Source organism: Salvelinus fontinalis, unplaced genomic scaffold, assembly GCF_029448725.1.
Source record: "Salvelinus fontinalis isolate EN_2023a unplaced genomic scaffold, ASM2944872v1 scaffold_1370, whole genome shotgun sequence".
In the NCBI taxonomy this organism is placed as follows: domain Eukaryota; kingdom Metazoa; phylum Chordata; class Actinopteri; order Salmoniformes; family Salmonidae; genus Salvelinus; species Salvelinus fontinalis.
The window spans coordinates 1-10,000 of NW_026601579.1; the positions used below are offsets into that span (position 1 = coordinate 1).

General features: G+C 44.9%; 3 non-coding genes across 3 annotated transcripts; all 3 read left to right on the forward strand.

Annotated features, from left to right (window-relative positions):
- Positions 1 to 887: 887 nt before the first annotated feature.
- On the forward strand, positions 888 to 960 carry trnar-ccu (transfer RNA arginine (anticodon CCU)). Its single transcript has one exon. It is a non-coding gene; the product is annotated as a tRNA-Arg (tRNA).
- A 3,287-nt stretch (positions 961 to 4,247) lies between these two features.
- Positions 4,248 to 4,320, forward strand: trnar-ccu (transfer RNA arginine (anticodon CCU)). Its single transcript has one exon. It is a non-coding gene; the product is annotated as a tRNA-Arg (tRNA).
- A 2,459-nt stretch (positions 4,321 to 6,779) lies between these two features.
- trnar-ccu (transfer RNA arginine (anticodon CCU)) lies at positions 6,780 to 6,852 on the forward strand. The gene has a single exon. It is a non-coding gene; the product is annotated as a tRNA-Arg (tRNA).
- Positions 6,853 to 10,000: the final 3,148 nt, after the last annotated feature.

Below are 10,000 nucleotides of genomic sequence, written 5' to 3' on the forward strand. Positions count from 1 at the left end.
ATGTTTTTATCTCTTCTATCAGTTCATATAGGTCATATTGATAACACAGTGCCCCAGTGGCCTAATGGATAAGGCACTGGCCTCCTAAGCCAGGGATTGTGGGTTCAAGTCCCATCTGGGCTGGTTGGAAGCAGAGTGGCGAAGAGGAAGCGTGCTAGGCCCATAACCCAGAGGTCGATGGACCGAAACCATCCTCTGCTAACATATTTTTTTAGCAATGGAGTATGAACAAAAATAAAAAATTCGTAATTTCATGGGCATTTGTCAGTGTCTACCATTATATATTTTTTTACCTCTTCTATCAGTTCGTATAGGTCACACTGAGAACAAAGTGCCCCAGTTGCCTAATGGATAAGATACTGTACTCCTAAGACAGGTTTTGTGGGTCCAATCTTGGGTGGTTGGAAGCAGAGTGGCGCAGCGGAAGCGTGCTGGGCCCATAACCCAGAGGTCGATGGATCGAAACCATCCTCTGCTAACCTGTTTTTTTAGCAATGGAGTACGAACAAAAATAATAAATTCGTAATTTCATGGGCATTTGTCAGTGCCTGCCATTATATATGTTTTTACCTCTTCTATCAGTTCATATAGGTCATACTGATAACACAGTGCCCCAGTGGCCTAATGGATAAGATACTGTACTCCTAAGTCAGGGTTTGTGGGTCCCATCTGGGGTGGTTGGAAGCAGAGTGGCGCAGCGGAAGCGTGCTGGGCCCATAACCCAGAGGTCGATGGATCGAAACCATCATCTGCTAACCTGTTTTTTTAGCAATGGAGTACGAACAAAAATAAAAAATTCGTAATTTCATGGGCATTTGTCAGTGCCTGCCATTATATATTTTTTTACCTCTTCTATCAGTTCGTATAGGTCATACTGAGAACACAGTGTCCCAGTGGCCTAATTGATAAGGCACTGGCCTCCTAAGCCAGGGATTGTGGGTTCAAGTCCCACCTGGGGTGGTTGGAAGCAGAGTGGCGCAGCGGAAGCGTGCAGGGCCCATAACCCAGAGGTCGATGGATCGAAACCATCCTCTGCTAACCTGTTTTTTTTAGCAATGGAGTACGAACAAAAATAAAAAAAATCGTAATTTCATGGGCATTTGTCAGTGCCTGCCATTATATATTTTTTTACCTCTTCTATCAGTTCGTATAGGTCACACTGAGAACACAGTGCCCCAGTGGCCTACTCGATAAGGCACTGGCCACCTAAGCCAGGGTTTGTGGGTTCAAGTCCCATCTGGGGTGGTTGGAAGCAGAGTGGCGCAGCGGAAGCGTGCTTGGCCCCTAACCAAGAGGTCGATGGATCGAAACCATCCTCTGCTAACATGTTTTTTTAGCAATGGAGTATGAACAAAAATAAAACATTCGTAATTTCATGGGCATTTGTCAGTGCCTGCCATTATATATTTTTTTACCTCTTCTATCAGTTCGTATAGGTCACACTGAGAACACAGTGCCCCAGTGGCCTAATGGATGAGATACTGTACTCCTAAGCCAGGGATTGTGGGTTCAATCTTGGGTGGTTGGAAGCAGAGTGGCGCAGCGGAAGCGTGCTGGGCCCATAACCTAGAGGTCGAATGATCGAAACCATCCTCTGCTAACCTGTTTTTTTTAGCAATGGAGTACGAACAAAAATAAAAAAAATCGTAATTTCATGGGCATTTGTCAGTGCCTGCCATTATATATTTTTTTACCTCTTCTATCAGTTCGTATAGGTCTTACTGAGAACACAGTGCCCCAGTGGCCTACTCGATAAGGCACTGGCCTCCTAAGCCAGGGTTTGTGGGTTCAAGTCCCATCTGGGGTGGTTGGAAGCAGAGTGGCGCAGCGGAAGCGTGCTGGGCCCATAACCAAGAGGTCGATGGATCGAAACCATCCTCTGCTAACATGTTTTTTTAGCAATGGAGTATGAACAAAAATAAAACATTCGTAATTTCATGGGCATTTGTCAGTGCCTGCCATTATATATTTTTTTACCTCTTCTATCAGTTCGTATAGGTCACACTGAGAACACAGTGCCCCAGTGGCCTAATGGATGAGATACTGTACTCCTAAGCCAGGGATTGTGGGTTCAATCTTGGGTGGTTGGAAGCAGAGTGGCGCAGCGGAAGCGTGCTGGGCCCATAACCTAGAGGTCGAATGATCGAAACCATCCTCTGCTAACCTGTTTTTTTTAGCAATGGAGTACGAACAAAAATAAAAAAAATCGTAATTTCATGGGCATTTGTCAGTGCCTGCCATTATATATTTTTTTACCTCTTCTATCAGTTCGTATAGGTCTTACTAAGAACACAGTGCCCCAGTGGCCTACTCGATAAGGCACTGGCCTCCTAAGCCAGGGTTTGTGGGTTCAAGTCCCATCTGGGGTGGTTGGAAGCAGAGTGGCGCAGCGGAAGCGTGCTGGGCCCATAACCAAGAGGTCGATGGATCGAAACCATCCTCTGCTAACATGTTTTTTTAGCAATGGAGTATGAACAAAAATAAAAAATTCGTAATTTCATGGGCATTTGTCAGTGTCTGCCATTATATATTTTTTTACCTCTTCTATCAGTTCGTATAGGTCACACTGAGAACAAAGTGCCCCAGTTGCCTAATGGATAAGATACTGTACTCCTAAGTCAGGGTTTGTGGGTCCAATCTTGGGTGGTTGGAAGCAGAGTGGCGCAGCGGAAGCGTGCTTGGCCCATAACCCAGAGGTCGATGGATCGACACCATCCTCTGCTAACCTGTTTTTTTAGCAATGGAGTACGAACAAAAATAAAAAATTCGTAATTTCATGGGCATTTGTCAGTGCCTGCCATTATATATGTTTTTACCTCTTCTATCAGTTCATATAGGTCATACTGATAACACAGTGCCCCAGTGGCCTAATGGATAAGATACTGTACTCCTAAGTCAGGGTTTGTGGGTCCAATCTTGGGTGGTTGGAAGCAGAGTGGCGCAGCGGAAGCGTGCTTGGCCCATAACCCAGAGGTCGATGGATCGAAACCATCATCTGCTAACCTGTTTTTTTAGCAATGGAGTACGAACAAAAATAAAAAATTCGTAATTTCATGGGCATTTGTCAGTGCCTGCCATTATATATTTTTTTACCTCTTCTATCAGTTCGTATAGGTCACACTGAGAACACAGTGCCCCAGTTGCCTAATGGATAAGATACTGTACTCCTAAGTCAGGGTTTGTGGGTCCAATCTTGGGTGGTTGGAAGCAGAGTGGCGCAGCGGAAGCGTGCTGGGCCCATAACCCAGAGGTCGATGGATCGAAACCATAGTCTGCTAACCTGTTTTTTTAGCAATGGAGTACGAACAAAAATAAAAAATTCGTAATTTCATGGGCATTTGTCAGTGCCTGCCATTATATATGTTTTTATCTCTTCTATCAGTTCATATAGGTCATATTGATAACACAGTGCCCCAGTGGCCTAATGGATAAGGCACTGGCCTCCTAAGCCAGGGATTGTGGGTTCAAGTCCCATCTGGGCTGGTTGGAAGCAGAGTGGCGAAGAGGAAGCGTGCTAGGCCCATAACCCAGAGGTCGATGGACCGAAACCATCCTCTGCTAACATATTTTTTTAGCAATGGAGTATGAACAAAAATAAAAAATTCGTAATTTCATGGGCATTTGTCAGTGTCTACCATTATATATTTTTTTACCTCTTCTATCAGTTCGTATAGGTCACACTGAGAACAAAGTGCCCCAGTTGCCTAATGGATAAGATACTGTACTCCTAAGACAGGTTTTGTGGGTCCAATCTTGGGTGGTTGGAAGCAGAGTGGCGCAGCGGAAGCGTGCTGGGCCCATAACCCAGAGGTCGATGGATCGAAGCCATCCTCTGCTAACCTGTTTTTTTAGCAATGGAGTACGAACAAAAATAAAAAATTCGTAATTTCATGGGCATTTGTCAGTGCCTGCCATTATATATGTTTTTACCTCTTCTATCAGTTCATATAGGTCATACTGATAACACAGTGCCCCAGTGGCCTAATGGATAAGATACTGTACTCCTAAGTCAGGGTTTGTGGGTCCCATCTGGGGTGGTTGGAAGCAGAGTGGCGCAGCGGAAGCGTGCTGGGCCCATAACCCAGAGGTCGATGGATCGAAACCATCATCTGCTAACCTGTTTTTTTAGCAATGGAGTACGAACAAAAATAAAAAATTCGTAATTTCATGGGCATTTGTCAGTGCCTGCCATTATATATTTTTTTACCTCTTCTATCAGTTCGTATAGGTCATACTGAGAACACAGTGTCCCAGTGGCCTAATTGATAAGGCACTGGCCTCCTAAGCCAGGGATTGTGGGTTCAAGTCCCACCTGGGGTGGTTGGAAGCAGAGTGGCGCAGCGGAAGCGTGCAGGGCCCATAACCCAGAGGTCGATGGATCGAAACCATCCTCTGCTAACCTGTTTTTTTTAGCAATGGAGTACGAACAAAAATAAAAAAAATCGTAATTTCATGGATATTTGTCAGTGCCTGCCATTATATATTTTTTTACCTCTTCTATCAGTTCGTATAGGTCACACTGAGAACACAGTGCCCCAGTGGCCTACTCGATAAGGCACTGGCCACCTAAGCCAGGGTTTGTGGGTTCAAGTCCCATCTGGGGTGGTTGGAAGCAGAGTGGCGCAGCGGAAGCGTGCTTGGCCCCTAACCCAGAGGTCGATGGATCGAAACCATCCTCTGCTAACATGTTTTTTTAGCAATGGAGTATGAACAAAAATAAAAAATTCGTAATTTCATGGGCATTTGTCAGTGTCTACCATTATATATTTTTTTACCTCTTCTATCAGTTCGTATAGGTCACACTGAGAACAAAGTGCCCCAGTTGCCTAATGGATAAGATACTGTACTCCTAAGACAGGTTTTGTGGGTCCAATCTTGGGTGGTTGGAAGCAGAGTGGCGCAGCGGAAGCGTGCTGGGCCCATAACCCAGAGGTCGATGGATCGAAGCCATCCTCTGCTAACCTGTTTTTTTAGCAATGGAGTACGAACAAAAATAAAAAATTCGTAATTTCATGGGCATTTGTCAGTGCCTGCCATTATATATGTTTTTACCTCTTCTATCAGTTCATATAGGTCATACTGATAACACAGTGCCCCAGTGGCCTAATGGATAAGATACTGTACTCCTAAGTCAGGGTTTGTGGGTCCCATCTGGGGTGGTTGGAAGCAGAGTGGCGCAGCGGAAGCGTGCTGGGCCCATAACCCAGAGGTCGATGGATCGAAACCATCATCTGCTAACCTGTTTTTTTAGCAATGGAGTACGAACAAAAATAAAAAATTCGTAATTTCATGGGCATTTGTCAGTGCCTGCCATTATATATTTTTTTACCTCTTCTATCAGTTCGTATAGGTCATACTGAGAACACAGTGTCCCAGTGTTCTAATTGATAAGGCACTGGCCTCCTAAGCCAGGGATTGTGGGTTCAAGTCCCACCTGGGGTGGTTGGAAGCAGAGTGGCGCAGCGGAAGCGTGCAGGGCCCATAACCCAGAGGTCGATGGATCGAAACCATCCTCTGCTAACCTGTTTTTTTTAGCAATGGAGTACGAACAAAAATAAAAAAAATCGTAATTTCATGGATATTTGTCAGTGCCTGCCATTATATATTTTTTTACCTCTTCTATCAGTTCGTATAGGTCACACTGAGAACACAGTGCCCCAGTGGCCTACTCGATAAGGCACTGGCCACCTAAGCCAGGGTTTGTGGGTTCAAGTCCCATCTGGGGTGGTTGGAAGCAGAGTGGCGCAGCGGAAGCGTGCTTGGCCCCTAACCCAGAGGTCGATGGATCGAAACCATCCTCTGCTAACATGTTTTTTTAGCAATGGAGTATGAACAAAAATAAAACATTCGTAATTTCATGGGCATTTGTCAGTGCCTGCCATTATATATTTTTTTACCTCTTCTATCAGTTCGTATAGGTCACACTGAGAACACAGTGCCCCAGTGGCCTAATGGATGAGATACTGTACTCCTAAGCCAGGGATTGTGGGTTCAATCTTGGGTGTTTGGAAGCAGAGTGGCGCAGCGGAAGCGTGCTGGGCCCATAACCCAGAGGTCGATGGATCGAAACCATCCTCTGCTAACCTGTTTTTTTTAGCAATGGAGTACGAACAAAAATAAAAAAAATCGTAATTTCATGGGCATTTGTCAGTGCCTGCCATTATATATTTTTTTACCTCTTCTATCAGTTCGTATAGGTCTTACTGAGAACACAGTGCCCCAGTGGCCTACTCGATAAGGCACTGGCCTCCTAAGCCAGGGTTTGTGGGTTCAAGTCCCATCTGGGGTGGTTGGAAGCAGAGTGGCGCAGCGGAAGCGTGCTGGGCCCATAACCAAGAGGTCGATGGATCGAAACCATCCTCTGCTAACATGTTTTTTTAGCAATGGAGTATGAACAAAAATAAAACATTCGTAATTTCATGGGCATTTGTCAGTGCCTGCCATTATATATTTTTTTACCTCTTCTATCAGTTCGTATAGGTCACACTGAGAACACAGTGCCCCAGTGGCCTAATGGATAAGATACTGTACTCCTAAACCAGGGATTGTGGGTTTATTCTTGGGTGGTTGGAAGCAGAGTGGCGCAGCGGAAGCGTGCTGGGCCCATAACCCAGAGGTCGATGGATCGAAACCATCCTCTGCTAACCTGTTTTTTTTAGCAATGGAGTACGAACAAAAATTAAAAAAAATCGTAATTTCATGGGCATTTGTCAGTGCCTGCCATTACATATTTTTTTACCTCTTCTATCAGTTCGTATAAGTCATACTGAGAACACAGTGCCCCAGTGGCCTAATGGATAAGGCACTGGCCTCCTAAGCCAGGGATTGTGGGTTCAAGTCCCATCTGGGGTGGTTGGAAGCAGAGTGGCGCAGCGGAAGCGTGCTGGGCCCATAACCCAGAGGTCGATGGATCGAAACCATCCTCTGCTAACATATTTTTTTAGCAATGGAGTATGAACAAAAATAAAAAATTCGTAATTTCATGGGCATTTGTCAGTGTCTGCCATTATATATTTTTTTACCTCTTCTATCAGTTCGTATAGGTCACACTGAGAACAAAGTGCCCCAGTTGCCTAATGGATAAGATACTGTACTCCTAAGTCAGGGTTTGTGGGTCCAATCTTGGGTGGTTGGAAGCAGAGTGGCGCAGCGGAAGCGTGCTGGGCCCATAACCCAGAGGTCGATGGATCGAAACCATCCTCTGCTAACCTGTTTTTTTAGCAATGGAGTACGAACAAAAATAAAAAATTCGTAATTTCATGGGCATTTGTCAGTGCCTGCCATTATATATGTTTTTACCTCTTCTATCAGTTCATATAGGTCATACTGATAACACAGTGCCCCAGTGGCCTAATGGATAAGATACTGTACTCCTAAGTCAGGGTTTGTGGGTCCAATCTTGGGTGGTTGGAAGCAGAGTGGCGCAGCGGAAGCGTGCTTGGCCCATAACCCAGAGGTTGATGGATCGAAACCACCATCTGCTAACCTGTTTTTTTAGCAATGGAGTACGAACAAAAATAAAAAATTCGTAATTTCATGGGCATTTGTCAGTGCATGCCATTATATATTTTTTTACCTCTTCTATCAGTTCGTATAGGTCACACTGAGAACACAGTGCCCCAGTTGCCTAATGGATAAGATACTGTACTCCTAAGTCAGGGTTTGTGGGTCCCATCTGGGGTGGTTGGAAGCAGAGTGGCGCAGCGGAAGCGTGCTGGGCCCATAACCCAGAGGTCGATGGATCGAAACCATCCTCTGCTAACATGTTTTTTTAGCAATGGAGTATGAACAAAAATAAAACATTCGTAATTTCATGGGCATTTGTCAGTGTCTGCCATTATATATTTTTTTACCTCTTCTATCAGTTCGTATAGGTCACACTGAGAACAAAGTGCCCCAGTTGCCTAATGGATAAGATACTGTACTCCTAAGTCAGGGTTTGTGGGTCCAATCTTGGGTGGTTGGAAGCAGAGTGGCGCAGCGGAAGCGTGCTGGGCCCATAACCCAGAGGTCGATGGATCGAAACCATCCTCTGCTAACCTGTTTTTTTAGCAATGGAGTACGAACAAAAATAAAAAATTCGTAATTTCATGGGCATTTGTCAGTGCCTGCCATTATATATGTTTTTACCTCTTCTATCAGTTCATATAGGTCATACTGATAACACAGTGCCCCAGTGGCCTAATGGATAAGATACTGTACTCCTAAGTCAGGGTTTGTGGGTCCAATCTTGGGTGGTTGGAAGCAGAGTGGCGCAGCGGAAGCGTGCTTGGCCCATAACCCAGAGGTTGATGGATCGAAACCATCATCTGCTAACCTGTTTTTTTAGCAATGGAGTACGAACAAAAATAAAAAATTCGTAATTTCATGGGCATTTGTCAGTGCATGCCATTATATATTTTTTTACCTCTTCTATCAGTTCGTATAGGTCACACTGAGAACACAGTGCCCCAGTTGCCTAATGGATAAGATACTGTACTCCTAAGTCAGGGTTTGTGGGTCCCATCTGGGATGGTTGGAAGCAGAGTGGCGCAGCGGAAGCGTGCTGGGCCCATAACCCAGAGGTCGATGGATCGAAACCATCCTCTGCTAACATGTTTTTTTAGCAATGGAGTATGAACAAAAATAAAACATTCGTAATTTCATGGGCATTTGTCAGTGCCTGCCATTATATATTTTTTTACCTCTTCTATCAGTTCGTATAGGTCACACTGAGAACACAGTGCCCCAGTGGCCTAATGGATGAGATACTGTACTCCTAAGCCAGGGATTGTGGGTTCAATCTTGGGTGGTTGGAAGCAGAGTGGCGCAGCGGAAGCGTGCTGGGCCCATAACCCAGAGGTCGATGGATCGAAACCATCCTCTGCTAACCTGTTTTTTTTAGCAATGGAGTACGAACAAAAATAAAAAAAATCGTAATTTCATGGGCATTTGTCAGTGCCTGCCATTATATATTTTTTTACCTCTTCTATCAGTTCGTATAGGTCTTACTGAGAACACAGTGCCCCAGTGGCCTACTCGATAAGGCACTGGCCTCCTAAGCCAGGGTTTGTGGGTTCAAGTCCCATCTGGGGTGGTTGGAAGCAGAGTGGCGCAGCGGAAGCGTGCTGGGCCCATAACCAAGAGGTCGATGGATCGAAACCATTCTCTGCTAACATGTTTTTTTAGCAATGGAGTATGAACAAAAATAAAACATTCGTAATTTCATGGGCATTTGTCAGTGCCTGCCATTATATATTTTTTTACCTCTTCTATCAGTTCGTATAGGTCACACTGAGAACACAGTGCCCCAGTGGCCTAATGGATAAGATACTGTACTCCTAAACCAGGGATTGTGGGTTTAATCTTGGGTGGTTGGAAGCAGAGTGGCGCAGCGGAAGCGTGCTGGGCCCATAACCCAGAGGTCGATGGATCGAAACCATCCTCTGCTAACATATTTTTTTAGCAATGGAGTATGAACAAAAATAAAAAATTCGTAATTTCATGGGCATTTGTCAGTGTCTGCCATTATATATTTTTTTACCTCTTCTATCAGTTCGTATAGGTCACACTGAGAACAAAGTGCCCCAGTTGCCTAATGGATAAGATACTGTACTCCTAAGTCAGGGTTTGTGGGTCCAAACTTGGGTGGTTGGAAGCAGAGTGGCGCAGCGGAAGCGTGCTGGGCCCATAACCCAGAGGTCGATGGATCGAAACCATCCTCTGCTAACCTGTTTTTTTAGCAATGGAGTACGAACAAAAATAAAAAATTCGTAATTTCATGGGCATTTGTCAGTGCCTGCCATTATATATGTTTTTACCTCTTCTATCAGTTCGTATAGGTCACACTGAGAACACAGTGCCCCAGTTGCCTAATGGATAAGATACTGTACTCCTAAGTCAGGGTTTGTGGGTCCAATCTTGGGTGGTTGGAAGCAGAGTGGCGCAGCGGAAGCGTGCTGGGCCCATAACCCAGAGGTCGATGGATCGAAACCATAGTCTGCTAACCTGTATTTTTAGC